At 45.7% G+C, this 19454-nt stretch overlaps 1 long non-coding RNA gene across 2 annotated transcripts in view; it reads left to right on the plus strand.

Annotated features, from left to right (window-relative positions):
- Positions 1-19454, plus strand: part of LOC110353906 (uncharacterized) — a 151533-nt gene that overhangs the window by 121927 nt on the left and 10152 nt on the right. For both annotated transcript variants that reach the window (XR_011803408.1, XR_011803409.1), the window contains exon 3: positions 8656-8733. This is a non-coding gene — a long non-coding RNA (uncharacterized lncRNA). The remainder of the gene's footprint in view (positions 1-8655; positions 8734-19454) is intronic.

The raw sequence follows: 19454 nt of genomic DNA on the forward strand, positions 1-19454 counted from the left end.
TGCTTTTCTTTTTTTTTTTTTTTTTCAGGAGTGAGAAATGTCTATTCCTTCACTCTTGAGTCCTACAAGGAGGTCTTTAACTTTATTGAGTTGAGTGGCTTCCTCCAGAAGTTTAAGATCACAGATTTGGAGCCATTTGTATAACTTAAAGTACTTTTACTGTTGACAACAGACCAATACCACCGATGGCAAAATTAACACCCAGGAGTGTTAGGCCTGGGTTCACTGTCTGGTCACCAGGGACAAAGAGGGTGTACAGACAGATATAAACTTTGTATAGATACAGAGTTTAAAGGCAGCACAAAAATGGACATGCCAAAACTAAAAGGAGGTGTGTTGAGGAAGAACCTTACTAGTGAAAAAAACTTGTCTTTTGAGTGCAAAATTGTTGTACTGTTAATGCTTAAAATTGCAAACGAATGGAGCCTGAGGCAAAGGAAATCAACATTACATGAGCATGTGTTTTAATCAATAGGTGCTTACATTGTGTTTGATTCCTGGATAACTCAGGAAGAGTTAAAAGTAAAAAAGTATTTGCCAGTTCAGTTCATTATGAAGAGCAATAACTAGTTCTAAATAGCTGTTTGTTTCTTCTCAAATCCTATTATAGGACTGGCTTGATGAATTCAGTTTCCTGGTTTGTAAAATGAAAGAAAGAAGCATTTTCAATATTTTGGTTAAAATATGCAAATTTGATTGTTTTTCCAAAAGCAACTGAAAACATAAACTTTTTGAGGAAACTCTCAAGTGACTGTTCTTTAGCTGAGCATTAATATTTTCTGAAGCAGATGCAACAAATAAGTTCCATTCATTCTTTTTCTTCTTGGTTAGTAGTTCTGTGGTTTCCACGTAGGTGAGAGGGTGGTAAAACTCCTTAGGGTTTTTCCCTCTTCTTCTAGTTTGCAGCTTTTGGTTTTGCTTTTTGTCTTTCTGGACTGAAACCAAAGGCAATGTTTCTGGAGGCTTGGAGAAGCCTCCAGTGGCAGAGCTTTTCTTGGCAGACAGCGGAGCACAATTGCAAGGCAGAACAGGAGCGCCTTATTTAGCAAGCAGTTGTCGCTCTCCAGGTTGACGAAACAATTAGCTGGAGAAGATGCCCTGTTGCTGTTCTGCTCTTTTAATAGCACCACAGTGCTCCTTTGGCAGGACAAGCTTCTTTGTAGCTCAAATTAACCAGGTGGAACCACACATGACTGCCTTCACACCAGACTCTCTCCAAGCCTCATAGAGGGAACATTTAGCTGGCAAAGGGGAATGTATTCCTCCTAAAGGAGGAAACCAGTCTACCAACAAGAATGCTCTCTGCAGATTGAAGCAGTTAATAGAACTGGAGCAAAACCCCTTCTAAAAATGCCTTCAGCAGCCAGAAAGGAGATAATGCACCAGACACTACCCTTACTCCCCATGCTTTACAAGCTGTACAGTATGTTGTCTCCTGAGCACAGGGGAGGGAGCTGCTCTGATCCACACAAGAGTGACAGTTTTCCATACCCCTGACACCCAATATTAATTCATACATGGAGAACAACAAAAAGCTCCTCGGAAAAGTGATGCTGCTGCACATCAGAGCAATTCAAGCAGCTCCTGGATTAGAGCTCTGTCCTTTATTTCCTGGCGACTCTTTTCCACTACTTCTGGAAGCAAATAGTGGGGTTTGCCGGGCTGCAAGCTGAGCTTGTTGCTAAATCTGCTGGAAACGCTGAGCAGTGGATGCCACTTTGCCTTCTATGCTGCTGCATATGGATTGGTTCCTGCGAGAGTTTCTGATAAATATTTTGACGGCCTTGTTTTATCAGCCATGCAAGAAGGCAATCATGAAAAGAAAAGGAAAAAAAAAAAAGAAGAAGAAAGAGAAAAGGGGATTAAAATTAACAGTGATCTCAATTCCCTGTGTTTCAGTTAAACAACCTCATTAATCCTGTCTGCAGTGCATGTACTCTGTCTGTGCTCCCCGCTCTGACAGGTCCCCAAATCACATTCACTGCCATTCATTATGTGCAATGGAATAAAACATTCATTCAAAGTCATGTTTTATTCCAGGGAGAAAATCTATTTCTGTAAACTCCAGACGTCTTTTTAACTGTTACCCCTTCCCTCCCTAGCCCTGGGCCTCGTGCCCAGGAGATAAGTCCTGCCGGTCTTGGTGGGATCCTGCCACCATGAAGCATGGCCCCAGTGGGATGGATGCAAGCTTCACAGTATCTCACAGTTGCAGATAACACAGTCTGGTTTCAAAAATGTAACAGTTCTGGAGAGTTCTTGGCATTTCTCATTAATTCCTCTGCATGTCACTGGGACTGGGACTGTATCAGCCAGTCTAAGAAGGGTTATATTATATTTTTTGTATGTCCATGGGAATTTTCTTTTTTAATTTAGTTGGTTTTGTGTTAATGCTTGAATTTTGATTTAGGAATACCAATAATGAAAAAGCAGCACCCCTCTTCTGGAATGTTTTCTGTTCTGTGATCAGAGCACACTGTGACTGGCCTTATTTTCTAAGCAAGGAACCATTGGCCCAAAGGTGCACATGATTAGCTCAGGATTTTTTTTTAACAGACAACAGGAGGCTCTAGCTCTTCCCTATGTGCTTGACCAAGCTGCCTCTTAACTCCTGGGAATTTAACTCAGCTGTTAAGTGTGCAGTCTGTGAAAATGAGCATCTGCAGTTTAACCCGTGCAGATAAAGCAGTGGTGCTCACTTCCAGCAGCGCTTTGCCATTGAAAGCCAGCCAAAACCTGAACTTGTTTTAAGAAGGAACTCTGAGAGCTGAAGGCAGATGGGAGTGCAAACTGATAGGAAATCTAGGTTTTGGACTTTGGAGCAGGCCCCCTGCCCGCTTCGCTTATTGGCACATTCAATAAATCAGCTCAGTGAAGGTGCAGGCCAAGGAAAATTCAGTGGAGCTCAGTGACAAATTTGCTGTTCAGAGCCTACAAATCACCCAGGGAGTCTTGTTACCTGTCTGGAGGTGCCACTCAGTGCTCTGCGGTGTGCAGTGCCTCTTGCCCTAGGCGGTTCTGCTTCACCCTCTGCTTCCTGGGCTCTCTGGTAGGGAATGGTGTTTTGTTCCTGCATCAGCGGCTGTATGTAAAAGGAATGTCACAGAAGCCATGGCTATAACATGGCTATTTCAAAACAAGACTTTCTACAAAGAGAGAGCCTGATATAGCCTAGATTTGTCTTCCCTTTCTCATCTAGGACCCAGCTATCCTCTTCTGGCTGTCTCCCTGTGAAGTGCTCACCACAGGAGAGACAGTCTCAAGCCATGGCTCCCCACAGCGCTCAACCAACACCTGCTTTCAATAAGTATGAGTAGAGTTTGGCTCTGGCTCTCTACAAAACCCATAGGGATGTTATAAACATCAAGACTGAGCCATGCATCAAATTTGGCTGAAAATGGCCAATGCATTTAGGAGTTATTAGGAGCAATAGAGTGCATGCTCAGTTAAACCTTGTTTTCTAAGGAGTCTGGGCTAAAATATTGCTCAGACCTCTTAAGACAGTTATGCCCAAGTGCACACACTACTTTAAATTGGGAAGCATGGAAGCAAATTAAGGTTTTAAATCACCATAGGTCAATTACCAAGCGGCTACTGCAACCTGCTACCTCTGCTGAACTACTGTGCAGGCATGAACATCTAAATCAGGGCTGTTTAACCCAGATCTCTCAAAACAGGACTTATTCAGTGCTGCTGAATCTCACGGCTCTGCACTCATCTTGCTTTCAAATCACTGTGGAACAATAAGAAACTCTCACTGTGAGAAAGGTTCAAGTCTTCCTGTAGCTCTCAACCATTTTCAGTCACCCAACAAGACCCAAACTGTTGCTTCGATTCCTAGGATGCAATCTATATTTTAACTCTTCCGGCATCTGTAATTCAGAATATCTTGAAAATATCTTTGCTGCTTTTCATCCCAGTTGCTTTCAGAACAGGAATTACTTCTTTCTTGAAAACAAGCTGTCACTGGGTTGAACAGGGGTATTAGCCTGATTGTGATTAGGGTTCTACATAGACTAGAATTACACTGAATTGAGAATAGAATTATGATTACTTGTCATCTAATTATGAAGCAGTAGGATTTCACAAGGCAGAAGGGACCTTAAATTTCTGTTCTCATAACACCAGAAAGGAGAGCAGGGCTTTGGGCTTTTCTGATCTACAGCAGAACCTTTTTCCTAGAGCTAGCAACTACTCAATTTAGTTCCTAAAGGGAAGAATCCATCCAAAATGAACTGTCAGCAGTAAAATAGCTAACTTTTGGGAAGAAGATAGCACATGCTATAAAAAACACGACCCCAAAAACAGAATTTTCCCCTATAGACTGATAATGACTCATTTCAATGTCGAAAGCGTAATTGAATTGCTCCTTGCAGCAATTAGGAAAGTCTGTCGATGTGCAACTACTTAATTGTGTTTTGATACTGCAGACTCTCTGTGGCAAGCTGAAAGCACCATTTTGCCTAAGAAATTAGTTGCTTTTACTGCTTATTTTTTCCCAAAGTCCATCGTGAACCAGCATTCACAGAGATGGGGAGATGGTGGGAATTCTGTGGAGGCTACAGGGCAGAGTGGCTTGTCAAACCTCTTGCAGTTCATGCCATTAAACTGCAGTTGCCCTGGCCATTCAAGGTGAGGATGGTTAGTGAAAATTTCTTGGTTAAACTGCTGTGCTAAACCATTTGTTGCATCTGAAGGGGATTAGGGAGTGATCACACGTGGCTCTTGTTAAACTCAGGCATCCTAAGAGAAGGAGATGTGAAATATATCTGGGCAGAAAGTACCATCTGGAGATGACCTGGGCTCCCTGTCTGGGTCAAAGCAGATATGGCTAGAAAAGAAATAAGAGTATTAACTTCTGTCCGTCCCTAATGCCAAATGGGTAAGCACCTTTGATAAGGCTCACTGCCTCTTGGAGCTGGTGCATGTGCCTGATTTAGATGGCTGAGGCACAAAAACTAACAGGGCCAGGTGTTAGGCTAGCAAGGACAGAATTCACCTCATTGCCACTCCAGTCCAGGCAAGCTTCTGTTTAACAGTGTTTCTCGTATGTTCATCCCAAGAGGGGAAGAAAGAAAAAATGTTGGTTGTTTCTGTGCTAAGGGGAGTCTCGGAGACAATCAGAGCCACTGCTGGATGGTGTGCAGGACCTGGGGAATGAAAGCTGTGCCCAAGAACATCAGGATTCCTTGTTAAGGGATTATGCAGGGAAAAGCCAGCACATCTCTGTGCTGCTCTGGCCTCCTGCCACATTTCGAAGCATGAGCCAGCTCCGTCTGGGCAGCTGGATCTGCTCGAGGACTCTGCCAATGACAAGGCAGCCAGCTTGTGAGTGCGAGAGGTGGTCAAGCTGTCAGAAAGCATCCCTTTCTCTGAGCTGTTACGAGGGGGCTACAAATGCAGAACCAGTTCCTTTGCTCTGGCCAAGACCACGCATCCTGGGCAAAGAGGCATCTCCACCTGCCCACCAGCCTTCCTGATTTGATGAGGGCAAGTGGATGACAAGCTGCTTTCATCCTGGCATCTATTTTGGAAAGGCTGCAAGTTGTATTTTTTTTTTTTTTTTAATCTAGCATGCCTTCACTTTAGAGCTGCAACTTCATCCTTTTATCTCAAGCCCTATTGTTAGCCAGCTGCAATAGTCAGCCAGCAGTTACGTTAGCACAGCCAACCTGTGGCATCCCAGTTGAGCACACTATGAAATCATCAAATGATTCAGTTCAGCAGCTGAAACGTCCTGGAGAGGATGAGCTGTGCCCTCCAGACCAGCAGATCTGAAGCTAGATCAGAGGATCTTAAAGCCCAAAGAGAGTTCAGATCCAGGGCTGCTCTCAGGCCTGAACAGTTCAGGGCAGGATGTAGGATGCTTCCCTGAAACTTCTGCCATCAACAGAGATGAGTGAACCTGGCCATTTTTTTGCAGTCAGTATCCTGTCTGACTCATGTGTTAGTACATTTTGTTGGTAAAATACTGATTTTCACATATGGTGAAATACTGACATTTCTGCAAGAATTGCATTGTAACTAAAGAGAAGAGAGTAAATCCAGCCAAAATGGGAAGGCTTGACTGGTCTTGGCTGATTAATGTTGTTAAGTAAGGTCTGGAGAATTGAGAGAAGTTAGGAATTTCTACTGGCTGGTAACTTAATATTCATTATGAAAGCCTAGCAGGAGTTTCACTTATGTTACTTAGACCTGGGCACTGTTTTGCTCCAACCAAGACATTGTGGGAGCAGTCACAAACACCAGAAAATGCATCTGTGATGTCATCAGGGAGAGACTGGTTCCAGAACTGGTAATAAGTGCTGGGAGGTGGATGTGCCCATGACATAGCTCAAAGGATGCCAAAGGAGTCATTGCTCTCCTGTACAATGGAAAGAGAAAGAACACAGTCAAGTTGGGTCATAACCCAGGGTGACAAAGAACATCTGAAAGATGCGTTTGGGGGAACCTGGAGATGTTTTGGGGAACCTAGGAGGCATTTGGGGGAACCTGAGAGATTTTTTTGGGGAAGCCGGGAGGTGTTTTGGGGAATCTAAGAGATATCTGTTCCTGTATGAGGCTGGGGGGGCTGCCCTCCCACTGTGGCAGGACTGCCAGCCGCTGCTGCAGCAGGGGACTGGAGCACCGCAGGCACTGGAGTTTGCCTGGGTTGTTGAGTGGCAGAGGGCACGTCGGGTGCTCCCTCACGCGTGCATGGATTGACTGGCACGTTCCCCGGGGGAGCTTCGTGCTACATGTCATCATCGTGTGTGCCATGTTCAGCCTGGGCTGTCAGGCGGCTGGGAGGTGTCACGGGCCGTGGTTCCTCCGGCTGTGTAAATCTGATTTCTGAATGAATCACTGTCAGAGGGATTTCCTCATCCCCAAAGAGACTGATAAACATCTATTTTTTTTGTTGTTGTTTTCTTCTTCTTCTTTTTTTTTTTTTTTCCCCAAATGAGAAAAAAAATGCATTGTTGAGGAGAATAGATATTTCATGTCGAAGCATTTTGTTTTCCTCACTGTGCTGTGGAGATCAATAACACACCGCAGCTGAGCGTGGGAAGCAGCTGAGTGCTTTTTCTCCTTCTTGATCTGGAAAAAAAAAATAAAAAAAAAAATATGAAAACTTCAATGAATCCCAGACAGATTTGTGGTTTTCTCGCTGAAACGAATCCCTCTCTTCTCCTTCCCTTCTGGTTCATTTCTCTCTTCCTTTTTATTCCCCAAAATAGAACACAGAAAAATTAATCTCCCTTCCAACCCAAAGTCTTTTTAATTTTTTCTTTTCTTGCTTTAAAAAACAAAACAAAAACAGCAACAAACAAACACCAAACTAATTCATTTTGGCAAATGTAGTGATTTACCACTTGGGAGTGAAAAATCTGAAATGGTTTGATTTTAAACTGTTAAAATATGTCCAGCTGGCATTTAATGAATTTCCTTTAGCTGAAGCCATTCCTGTCATAACTCTGAGGAGTCTTTGCTCTTGCAATATCGGGAACAAGGTTAGGAATAAATGATTTACATGCATAAAAATACTCACTCCCAATTCACCTGATCTAATTCTCAACCTTTGTATCTTTTTGCCTCTGTTTGTCATGGTAAATTAAGTAAAGAAGTTATTACTTGTGTAGTTGGACAAAAAAAAAAAAAAGATTTTTTCTCTCTTTTTAAACAATATGAATATGGCTTTTTTTTCTAAATGTTGTACACTCCCTTTAAAGGTGCCAAACATTGTTTCAGACAAAGATTTGAAATAAAATGTCATGCTTTACCTTAGGAAGCTGTACTGATTGATGGATGGTTCTTCAACCATATGCTGGGTATTCACAGAGCACTAGGAGTTATGCACCACTGCAGATGGGGAAACTGGGGCTTATCCCCCCAAAATTTGGTAGCAGTGGGGCCTGATTCCCTTCACTGTGGCATCCTGTTGACTGAAAGCCACAGCCTTTCCTTTTGCAATTATCACATGGCCCACTCTTACTTTTCACACATGCTGCCAGCAGCAGGGGAGAGAGCACAGAGTCCAGCACACTGTCCTAAACCAGGCAACCAGCTCAAGAAGGAAAGAAAAGAGAAATAATAGAAAGAAACGAAGTTTCTGGAGCAGCAGGAATGGCAGCTGAGCAAGGCTCAGCAGGTCCAACCTATGTCTCCTGGTCCTGCCCGTAGCATCCCAGCCCTGGCCCAGGTGTGCAGGCTTGGGCAGGAGGAACCTGTCACAACAGCAAGAGATGATTCTTCTTGCATTGATGAATCCCTGGTGGCATGGGTTAATTGAATGGACATATTTCATTAAACACAGCCTTCACCATCTGTTCCATCCCAATTATTAATGAAAAAAAGAAAAACAAAAAACATATTTCTCAATTACAACAGTGGAGAAGGTGAGGGGAGATATCTGTGGCTTTAAATCCTGTTGGTTTTCCATTAAGACAACCTCACAATTGGGATGTTTGATTCACTTCCTTGGCCCAGGCTCCCCATTCACTCTTTTCTCTCCCTGAAACAGCAGTTTGGAGACTTCTAAAGAGAGGTGTCCCCAGGGTTGTCACCTGGCACAGGATGAGGACAGGAGGGCTGTTTGCTCTGCCCACGCCTGGAACCAAGGCTATGGGGCAAAAGCATCCCATGAGCTCTTGTGTTCTTGTTTTTCTTTTCTTACAGGTGATGGAAATCCTACCTGCACGCAGTGCCAAGTCCCCAGCTCTTCCTGAAGGAAAGCATCATCTGATCTGAAATGAGGTATGAGTAAAAGATCTCTGATTTTTATTGCAAGTAGCGGTTAATATGCAGACAGTCAAAAGTTATACTTTGAAATTAGAGAGCCAGTGGTGTAAATTGCTGTTTCTGATCATGTCCCACAACTCTGGCTAAGCACGTTTCATTACAGCTCCAGCCACTCGCCTGGGGTGTTGGGAAGCCGGGAGAGGCACGAGGCAGATGCCGAAGCAAATGCCTGATGTTGTCCTAGGAGATGATTTCCAAATCCGGAGGCAGGTTTGCTCTGACCTTTAGGAGGCAGAGCTGATTTGTTTTGTTGCTGTGCTGTGTTTTTGCTCTGTGTTCCCATTAATCATTTTCATTCAAATGAAACCTGCAAGCGTGCAATGTGCAGAACTCATTTCATCAAGCTTGTGTGTGCGTGTTTGTGCGACTTTAAGAAAATACCGCAGCCAGTACTGTTAAATTATTAGTCCTGTATTTCTCAAATTTATTGTCACCCTCAGGTAAAATTGCTGCTGCAACTAAATAAAACCTCTGGAAATGAATTCTAACTCCTGACAGCCCTTAAGCCCTTGAGGCATTTAAATTCTGGATTTAGCGGCAGGATTATTACTTCAGTGCAGCAGTTAACCATGTCTTTAAGCAGAGTTGCCTGTAATAGTCAGTCCTGATTCTGCAGCACTTTTACAATGAGGACAGGGAAATGGCCCCTTTTGTTACCTCCTTTTACTGTAAGTGGTGGGATCAAGCATCCAGCACTGGTTAAAAGACGCACTTCAGAGTTGCAGCCTGAATTATTTTGCATCCGGCTCCTGCTGCATTGTGAACATACCTCATTTCCCGACCAGAGCAAACATTTCCATGCGCTCCTCTGTTTGTGTGCTGGTGCTTCCCTAATGACAGCAGCACTGCAGGGGCTTCATTTTGTTCTCGCTGCTTTTTCGTGGTTTCAAACTATCTTTATTGCTGAAGTCACCTTGTCCATCTGCGCCGTTTTGGGAGATGCTAATGGGGCCTCGCACGGCTCAGCTCACATAGCTCTGAGTGTGGTCCCAAGCCAGAGGGGCTGGGGATGACAGCAAGGACTGGGGGCTGCCGAGTCAGGTCCTGCTCCTGCTCCTGGGTACCAGCTGGTCATGGCCAGAAAGCTGAGGGATTCCGAAGCAGGAAGCCAACAAAACAAGCCAAGAAAAATGTCAGCATGGATACAGATTTTTCTTCTTCACTCATATGGATGCTGTACTAACAAACCAGGTTGTGCCCTCTGCCTCTTCTTTTGAGATTTGTGTCTTGGGCTCCTGTCCTTTTGCAGAGGCAATGTCAAAGCATTTCATCTGCTGGTGCAGCAGAGAGGAGGGAGAATGCTCTGGTGACAGCACCTGGGGCCTGGTGATGCTCCTGGGAAAGGAGCTCCAAGGCTGGGGAGCCAGGGGCAACATCTCTAGCCAGCAGGTAGTGTGCTGATTTACCACCGGTGATAAATACGTCACAGCGACAAGCAGTGGAAAGACTTATTGATAATATTTGAGGTCTCGGCAGGCAGCTCTGGGATCTGATGTTTAGCAGAAGGTCCCTGGTAGAAGGAGGCAGGATTGAAATGTCACCAGGTTCCTTGTTTTGTCGCTTCTCTGAAGATGATCTTAACTCTGCATTAGTCTTAGCCCTGATGAAATTCCCTGTGGGAATGCTGACAAATTAATGACTACTTGAACTCTGAGAGAGTTTCTGGCCAGCCTCAGCAGATCCCACCAACAGACTGGGCCAGTCGTGATGTCTGAGTAATTCAAGGATTCAAGGGTCAGGATTGTCCATCTCCCCCTCCCACTCCATACCCAACTTTCACAGATTAAAGACGTGATCAGTCTTTGGGAGCAGGAAAATCAAGGCTGGCTCTGCCCAGAGCCAGTCACATCAGCACAGAGCCCAAGCAGATTTTTCTTGCTATTTGTGCCCAACTCCTGCTCAGAGCAGCTGCAAGACGTTTATAAACAGACTTAAAATACATCTGCACTAATTGCTGACTACTTTGCATGAGGACCAAATCCTGAAGTAGACCAAAGTGATGATGATGATCCCCAGGCATCTTAAAGACGCCTGTTTCTCAGCTCACAGGCACTCTTGGTCAAGTCCCTAATGGAGAACACATAATTAAGATAATTAGCAGTGGGACACTGAATTACTAAAGCCTGTGGGACTTTTGCTGGCTCATCCCAGCTTCTTCCTCACCCAGCTTCCCAGAACTGAGGGTGTGGAGGCAGACAGCATAGGTGGGCTGTTGGGCTGAGGGATGGACCAACTCTGGGCCAGCTGGGGATGCAGTGGGGATGCATTGGGCATGGCTGAAATGGAGGCAGCAGCCTCTGGAGCAGCACTGGAAGGAGGCACGGACAGGGACAGGTAATGCCAGGGGTGAGCAGAGGACCGCAGTGCTGCTTTGTGTTTCTTGGTGCTCTGGAAAGGTTTATGAACTGGAAAGCAGGGCTGCAGGAGAGTCAGCCAGGATTCAGTGCGGTGTTCAAGCTAATTAGGCCTGGGGATCCTGTGCTGGATAACACCAAGCCCGTGCACACAGATGTCTCTGCCCCTCACTCCACTGAGCCGCGTAATGGAGAGCTGCCTGTTTGTGACAATTCAGAGCAGTGCTCCGGCTGGAAGGCCAGTGTAAATTAGGTGGCATGATGAGAATAGCGAGGACATAACTGATGGGCTTAGCTTTTTCTGGCTGGGAATGCACAAATGCCTAAGCATCACAAAATTTAAACTGAACAAAAACATTCAGTCCTCCCTTCAGTGTGCTTGTGTATCCATGGAGAGGCACTAACATGATATTAGAGGCTAGCCAAAATATCTTGTACAAGGGTGGTGCGCAGAGCAGCGCTCAGAAACCTTTCTCTGCTTCCAGGTGTGTTTTGGGTCTATGGCAAAATATGTTCATACCTTGGGAGAGGTACACACAGTGAATGTGAAACTGAAGAATAGGATTTTGTTAATGTGCCACAGAGCCAAAGCTGTCTTGCTGACTGTGGCCAGCTCAGTCCCATCCCTTGTACATCTGCCTGCTGGTTCTGCTCGAAGCTTCGGAGTGTCACTGTGAAAACAAACTTGTTTATGTGGCTCAGGTTTTAGACAAGGACATTTGTCAGCTTCCACGGAGAGCACGTAGAGCAGGATGTGTGTCTGTCACAGAGCCATGTTGCCCAGGAGGAGGAGGGAGGGAGCTCTGGCACGTAGGACCTTCATGGTTGTTGGACAAGAGCTGGGCACAGCTGGCACTGTGCTCGGGGATGGCTTCAGAGTTTGCTGCTGCCGAGCTGGGCGGCGGTTGCTTTGTAGAGCTGAGAGTTATGGCTAATTAATCTGCTGAGTGATGGAGACAGGGGGCAAACCCACCCCTCCTGGGCCCAATTCTAACCACAGGCACTGCAAGGCCCTGGTCCTTGCAAAAGTGAAACTGCATAAATAGTGTGCTGCCAAGTCCCTGGTCAGGGCTGAAGGGCTGTGAGCAGCTTTCCCTTCCTCTCCCAGCAAGGTTAAACAGAGAAAGGTGTGATCTTTCCCTTCCCATCTTCATTCCCCGTTTTCTAAGTTTAAGATCTAGACAGCCGCTACAGAGGCAGAGAAATAAATAGCTCATACAGTTGTATTATTTTCCAGAGATGTAAATTGTGTGTGTGCACGTATGTGCATACATAGGCATGCAAAAGATGTATTTTAATTATCCTCATAAATGATGAACGCGCATCTGGGCATGACTGTGAGCCAGGAACAACGCACTCATTTGCTCACCGTTGCTTTATCCCTTTTGACCTTAATTTGAATCCCTCCGAGCCGAACGCTTGCATCTGGCAGGGCGGCTGTACCTAACCTATTGGGACCAAAAGCCTGATGTGGGGAAATGCCATGCCATCCGTCTCTGCTCGCAGCCTGGCACTACCTGATGTTCTCCCAAGTCCTCCCTCATTCCCCTGCCATCTCCTGTTTCATGCATTCAGTCTGTGTCTGCCCTGATTGCTTACAGCAGAGAGGCTGAAATTTTGAGGCTCTGTCCCATGCCCATGGAGCCCAGCCGTGGTTCTCAGTTGCTGGGGTAAAGGCAGTGCAATAGGCAGGGATGTGCAGCAAAAGGAGTAGGGGCTCATTAATTCTACCATCATCATTTCCCCGGCGTGCCATGTGGCTGATGATCTTGTCACTCATCAGGTGATGGAAAGGCAGAAGGTCACTTGTTGCAAACAGTGGCCAAGGGGCTTGGTCTGTGTAGCATGACTGTGCTGGGGGCTCTGATTCAGTCTGGTCCTTTACATAATTTTGCTGCAAAACTTTTCATCCTGGAGTCTGTCTTCTGCAGATTTTCCCAGCCTAATATGCAAGATTATCTCCCCCTCTCAGCAAGCATGTTTTCAGCAGTTAGTCTTAGTCTGAGCCTCTGCAAGCTGCCTTTTTTCAGGTGGAAAGGAAGATGGAAAGAGACCGGGGTGGGGGGATGCTGCGTGTTTGTGAGGTGCAAATGGAGAGCTGGTTCCTTAACCCTGTTTCTAAGAGGTGTCTGCAGAGGATTTTTAAGAACAGCTCCAGGAAAAGGGAGGTGAATCAAGTCCTGCAGCATCCTCTCTTCTCCCCAGCAGCACAGGGATGTCTTTTTTCGGTCTCTTCCCAAACAAGATGTCAGCACCAACCTTACCAAAACGCATCTGAACAAAAGAGTGGTGGCTCCCCTTGTAAACAGAGACACAACAGGTTGTTTTGCAGTAAGCACGATAACCTATTGCTCGGTAGCATGGTGCCTGCTACCACTGCACCCATTTGAGTATATTTTGCTGTGAAAAGACGACTCTGTGTGATGCAGAAAAAAATCCCATTTCCATCCGTATACCTGCCCAACAAGGACTGAGTTGGAGTTTGAGCTGAGTGGAAGCTCACCTGCTTTTACCACTTGTCTGCTATTTTTCAGGTAATCCTTTTCTTGCTTAAAAGGGCTAGGGACTGTCTTTTTTGGAAAAGACACCATCTTGGAACTGGGGAAAGAACAGTAGTTGAAAACACATAATTGAGCTATAGGAAAATATAATTTATGAAAGGAAAAATAACTACGCTAGTCAGTTTATTAACCCATGGCATGATTTTTTAATGGCAGTGTTATAGGTTAATTAGTATGTGTGCTGTCCTTACGCCTACCAGAGTTATTCACGAGGGATCATAGATCATGGTCTCATTAGGTAGGCCTCCCATAAAGACAATCCTTCTGTAAGTGGCTTAATATCTGTATGTGTGTATGGAAAATTTTCCCCTTATCAGTAGAAAAAAGAGACTAAAGGGCCAGAAATGGAAATACTTTCAACTGACACAAAACCTTCATGCCATTGAAATTCTGATTGGATGCATAGAGATGAATTCTTTTCTCTTGTATCTTCCTACACATTGGATTTCTCGCCCTTGCTTAGGACTGAATTCAGGCACTGAGAGCTGCAAAATATTTAATTCCCTCTGAAAGACCCTGCTCACTGTTCTAGCTCTTTGCGTTAGAGGTAGCAGCCAGGCTGGCAGTGATCCACCTCCCTTTGAACATCCCCGTGCGGTGCGGTAGTAAAACCAGCTTAATGTTCTGTGGGCTCTGCCCGCGCTGGCTGAACACAGCAAATATCAAAGGTAATGCAACTTTCCTGCTTGGCGTGGAGGTGGAAAATGCAGGATGACCTTTCGTCTGTGAAGGTGAACAGAAACGGGAAGCGTGTGTGCCCAGGATCCAAGAGGCAGAGGGATAACGGTCCTGGCTGAATCTCCTGGTGTAGGTCAGAGGGGAAGGCTGAGAAAAGCCCTGGTTTCTGTGCCTTGGTCACTGTATGTGTGCACCACACACCCTTGACACATACATCTACTCTCTCTTCTTCCCCATAGCCCCATAGCTCAGAGCTGCCCTGTTCTCCAGAAGTAATGGGGTGGCTCGGGGACCGCAGCAGAAAATCTTGGTTTGTACTGGAGCTTTTAGACTGATGCTGGTCCCCACCATGCTGGTGTGGGGAACTCTGTGCCCTGATGACCGGCTGCTTTGGTTAGAGAGGGCTTCCCACATGAAGAGGTGATCAGTCCCACCTTGGGACATGTATCTTTGAGAGAATCTGATCCCCCAGGTCTCTCTCCAGGGCAGGGGTGAGGTTTATGCACTATGTCCATGTTCCCCAGCCATTCTCACACTCTGCCTTTGCCAGGAACGTGGACAGAGCACCAGGCTAAACGGGACTGCATGAGTTCTGGACTGCAGCTAGCTCACATTTGGCCGGTCTCTGCAGGCGGAGTGAATCTGTAATGACTTTGCAGGCAGATGGTAAAAAAAAAAAGTTTGGTTTACTGCTTATCCTGCTAGACTCAGGCTGAGGGTAAAAAACCATAACTGTCAAAGCTATTTGTCAATTTGCTTTCTTTGGAACACTGTAGACACCCCTGAAAGGGGAAAAAAAAATAACAGGGAAGTTCATTTAGTTTTTTGAGTACTGCAGTCTGGTTCATAAAAGATCTCTGAGGATGAAGAATCCATAAGGATTATAGAAATAACCTTGCTTTTTACTGTGGTTTTGCTGGGAAGGAATACTGCCCAAGTTGATAGAGACCATATCTGCATCTTCTTTTGAATGTAAAAAAGCAGATAACAGGCAAGACTAAAGAAAATAGTGACCACTTGATTCTTGGAGAGAAGCCCAATTGCTTCATTAGAGAAGAGTTGTCACATGCTTGTTTCTTAAATCCTGCTAAATACCTGCTTAGCAGCATTATTGACAGGCTTTTCTCATGAACACTGAGCTGTTAAGCTGCTCCTAGTTTACAGCAAGAGGTTAAAGGATTTCTCAAAGCTCCCAATGAAAGCCTTACTAACTGGATTAACTGCTAACATGGATTTAGGCTTTGAGTCAGATTAACCCCAGTTGCTCGAAGCAGGTTCCTCTTGTTCATCCTTTCTTCCCTTTTTCTTCCCCTTTTCCTCTCAGCTTTATCCTTTTTGTTTGTCAGGAATAATGGAAATAAAGTAATCTGATGGTTACGTGTATGATGCATTCAGCAGCCCCACTCACTGCTGTGTGAAGGCCACAGTCCCCAAGGTGGTTTCTCAAGTGAAGACCTGCGCCAGCTCTTTTTGCAGTAACTGCAGTGCAGGAATCTGTTAGTGAATGCTGCAGGTTGGCAGGGGAAAGTAAACAGAGAGGTAGGCTGCGAGGAGCCAGGGGCACGGCAACGTGGTCTCTCTTCCCTGAGCAAACTGGCATAGGAGCTGATTCCCAGCCCAGAGGAGAGCTCAAGCCAGCACAGTTGCTGTTCCTCCATCATCTGCTCACTGCACTATTCAGACCTCTCTATTATCTGGTTTTCCAACGCATGATGAGCCACACGATGGCCACACAACAGCTAGCACACCGGGGTCATGGCAAGGAGTCGTGACACTTGGCTGCCCCTGGGGAGCGACGCTTCTCCTGGGGCCACTGGGAGTCCCCCCGGGTGGTGGCATGTCCCCAGCGACAGAGCTGTCTCTTGCATGGAGCTCTCTCTGCTGTGCTGGCTTGGCTCTAAATCCAGCTGGCCCATAACCTTGCCGTTAAACAGAGACTGAAATGTAAAAAGAAACCTTCCTGTGCAGTGTGTGTACCCCATTTATTAGCAGCTGAGGGATTTATCACCCATGAATGTCCAGTGCCCTGGCAGCAGCTGGGTCTCACCATATCACTGGGTTCCCATGCAAAAAGGGCTCTTTCTGAGCTTGCTGTCTGATGATCACAGCAGGTGCTCAGGAGATCTACCATCCCCCTGCCCTTCTCTGGACCCCTTGGGGATTTATGTATGTCTCTTGTATTGCTCTGTGGCTCTCCCCTTCTCAGACTGTTCCAACTCTTCTCATCTGAAAGCCGTCAACAAGGTCCAGGTGACCTTGCTTTCTGATTTTCCTTGAACGCTGATCAACTCTCCTGTGATTTTTTCATACTTCCTAATCTCACCTCCTTTGACTCCCTCCCAGCTGCCTTTATCCCAGTGTAATCCATTTGTATCTGAATTGCCAGCCCTCATTTCTGGTTTTCCCTCTGCCCTCCTTACTCCCACCACGTGTGTCTCTAATCTCCCAGCCCACCAGCTCCCCTTCCCTCCAACACATCAGTTCCCTGCTCTCTCCCAGCTGCTCAGCACTACCCTGATCCTGGGTTATTGCTGCCAGGTGATATTTCACACATTTCCTTCATTGATTTCTTCCCAGCCCTCACCCTTAAGGGAACCCACATCACCCATCCTGTGTTTTCCGTCAGCAAATGCTGATTTCCTCAAACCACTCCAGGTGTGTGACACAATTAACACTGACACCCAGAGGCTCTGGTCTCTGCAAGACCTCTGAGCAGGAGCACATTTCTCTCTGTGGTGCTCTTAGAGATACTTCTGGGAGCCATCCATATTCTGCCTCTCCCCTTTGGATATCTGAACTGTTATTTGCGGAATTCCTTATGATTTGGCATTTTACAGCACGGGTCTGTCATATCCCTTTTATATCAGAGGATAAAAATAATGTTTCCTAGCCCTACGGCCTGCAGTGAGACTGGCCAAATTAAAGGGAGAGGGGGAAAAATAAAATGAAAATCCATCAAAGAAAAAGACTGGAAAAAAGGGAGGAAATTACAGGGCAGGGAGGAAAGTCACCCTCTTAGATTTAGTGCAGAGGTTGGGAAGGGGTATGGGTAGGTTCTTGGGAGTGTGGCAGGATGCTGCCACAGCTGTTAACTGAGCGCCTTCCTCTCTGCCTTTTTTCTGGGGTATAAACTCACCAGCCTTGTGGCAGGCACGAGAAGAGAGAAGTTGTAACGTGGTTCTTGCCTTTTCTTCTTACAAATACTCCAGAGCTCTTCTGAGTTTTAAGCAAATTGAAACAACCTGAAGTTTCTCCACCTAATTGCCTCTACTCCTTTAATTCCCTTGAGCCAAAGGAAGGAAAACCTTTGATGCAGTGACAAGACTTTGCTTCCCACTGCCCGACGTTCAAATGCCCCTTTACTAAAGATGTATGGGCTCTGCCTGGGGAAGAGCCCTGACTTCAATCGCACAGCGGTCGGGAGGCCCCCTGCCCTGCTGATCTTCTTAAGGGGCTGTTTCTGAAGCTGCTCTACTTAGCAACTGTGGATTGAAAGCACTTGAGTGTGACTAAGTGTTGGCCTTGATGGATTTCCTACCTCTAATCCCAGGCGCGTTATCCCAGTGTTGGCATTACAAGAAGAATGATGAATTTTAATAGCAAATGGGAGTCTTCCTGGTGCTCACGTTCCCCCTCGGATGGAGGCACCAGGCAGAGCTACCAGCTGTGAGGTCTGAGACAGGCTGTGGCCATCCCTTTGCCTCTGGAGGCAGCCCAGGGTTGTGAGTCGAGCACTCACATAAGCAGACCTCAACCCATCCTACTCCAGGACTCCGCTGTGCCCACAGGACACAACCTAATAGTTTCACCCCTGGAACAGGGCTGACTGGCTTGTGGGGCCAATTCCCCTTTAGTCTGCTCCTCCAAAGCTGATTTAAAGTAGTGCTTTGTATTAGAAACTTAGCTCGTGATTTTTAATAGTTAAGAAATATCTTCCAGATATTATCTTTTTTTTTTTTTTTTTTTTTTTTTTTTTGGCACGTAATGGGCAGGGTAGTGAGCACTAATAGACGGTCCTCTCTGACCATTTTCGGCAGTCACCTTGCCTACTTCTTGCTGACACCGTTCTTGCAGTAATTAATGAGTTGGCACATTACTGGGAGCCTTGTCAATGAATTAATCTCTGCACAAAGGGAACAGCTGAACACAGGTTCCTCTTGTTGTCTCTGGCAAACAGGGGAGATGGAGAGCCTGCAGGGATGGAGCTCCTGCTTCAGAGGTTGCTGAAATTACATTTATTTTGCATTTTTTGATTCTATTATTTATACATTTTTGTCCTCTGAGTTTTCCTGTGTCTGATTAGAGTTTCTGAGTTCTTTTTCTTTTTTCTTTTTTTTTTTTTTTTTTCCTTGGTGAGGGAGTGTGGTTCATTATTAACCTGATGCTACTGGAGCAGAGAAGGAATTCAGCTCTATAGGTTATGAGAAGGCATCTGTGTGGAAGTATTTTGTCCAAGCAAGAGAATAAAGGTGAGCTCTAGGAGGACAATCAACCCATCGGCTTGTTCTTGTTTGGTCATGCTGGGCCAGAGGCTGGAAGTGAAACAATGAAGTGAAATATTTGAAATATTTCTCTGTAAGGCTCCAAACATATGTTTTATCCCCACCAGAGAACAGGTAGCCATGAAGGCAACAAGGGAACGTGCTCTTCTTCCTCCTGAGCTCAGCAGATTGCAGGGAGCCTTATGGCTTCACGCTACCATCCTCTTCTGTATCCCTCCCAATGCTCAGCAACCTGAAAATGCCTCTCAGGGCAGCTCCTGACTAACTCTACAGAAGGAGCACACGTCATGCAGCTGACCTCACGCTGCTCCCATTCTGCCAAAAGTTTTTAGCTGTTAATTAAACCCGTCAATGAAATTCAGTCATTGTAGTCCTTGATCTCCTAGTACATGAAAAGCTGTCAAGGGAGGGGGAGGAATGGCTTCTGAGAAGAAGCCAGCTCTATATTAGAGTGTTCTTTGGTTTTATATCAATAAATAAGAACTGATGAATTCAAAGGTTAACAGATATTGTTTATCCTTCGTAAAGTTTTAAGTAACTGAAATATCCAGTGCTGGCTCTGTGGTTGTGAATCACCTGGG

The sequence above is a fragment of the Anas platyrhynchos genome, chromosome 14, assembly GCF_047663525.1.
Source record: "Anas platyrhynchos isolate ZD024472 breed Pekin duck chromosome 14, IASCAAS_PekinDuck_T2T, whole genome shotgun sequence".
NCBI lineage: Eukaryota > Metazoa > Chordata > Aves > Anseriformes > Anatidae > Anas > Anas platyrhynchos.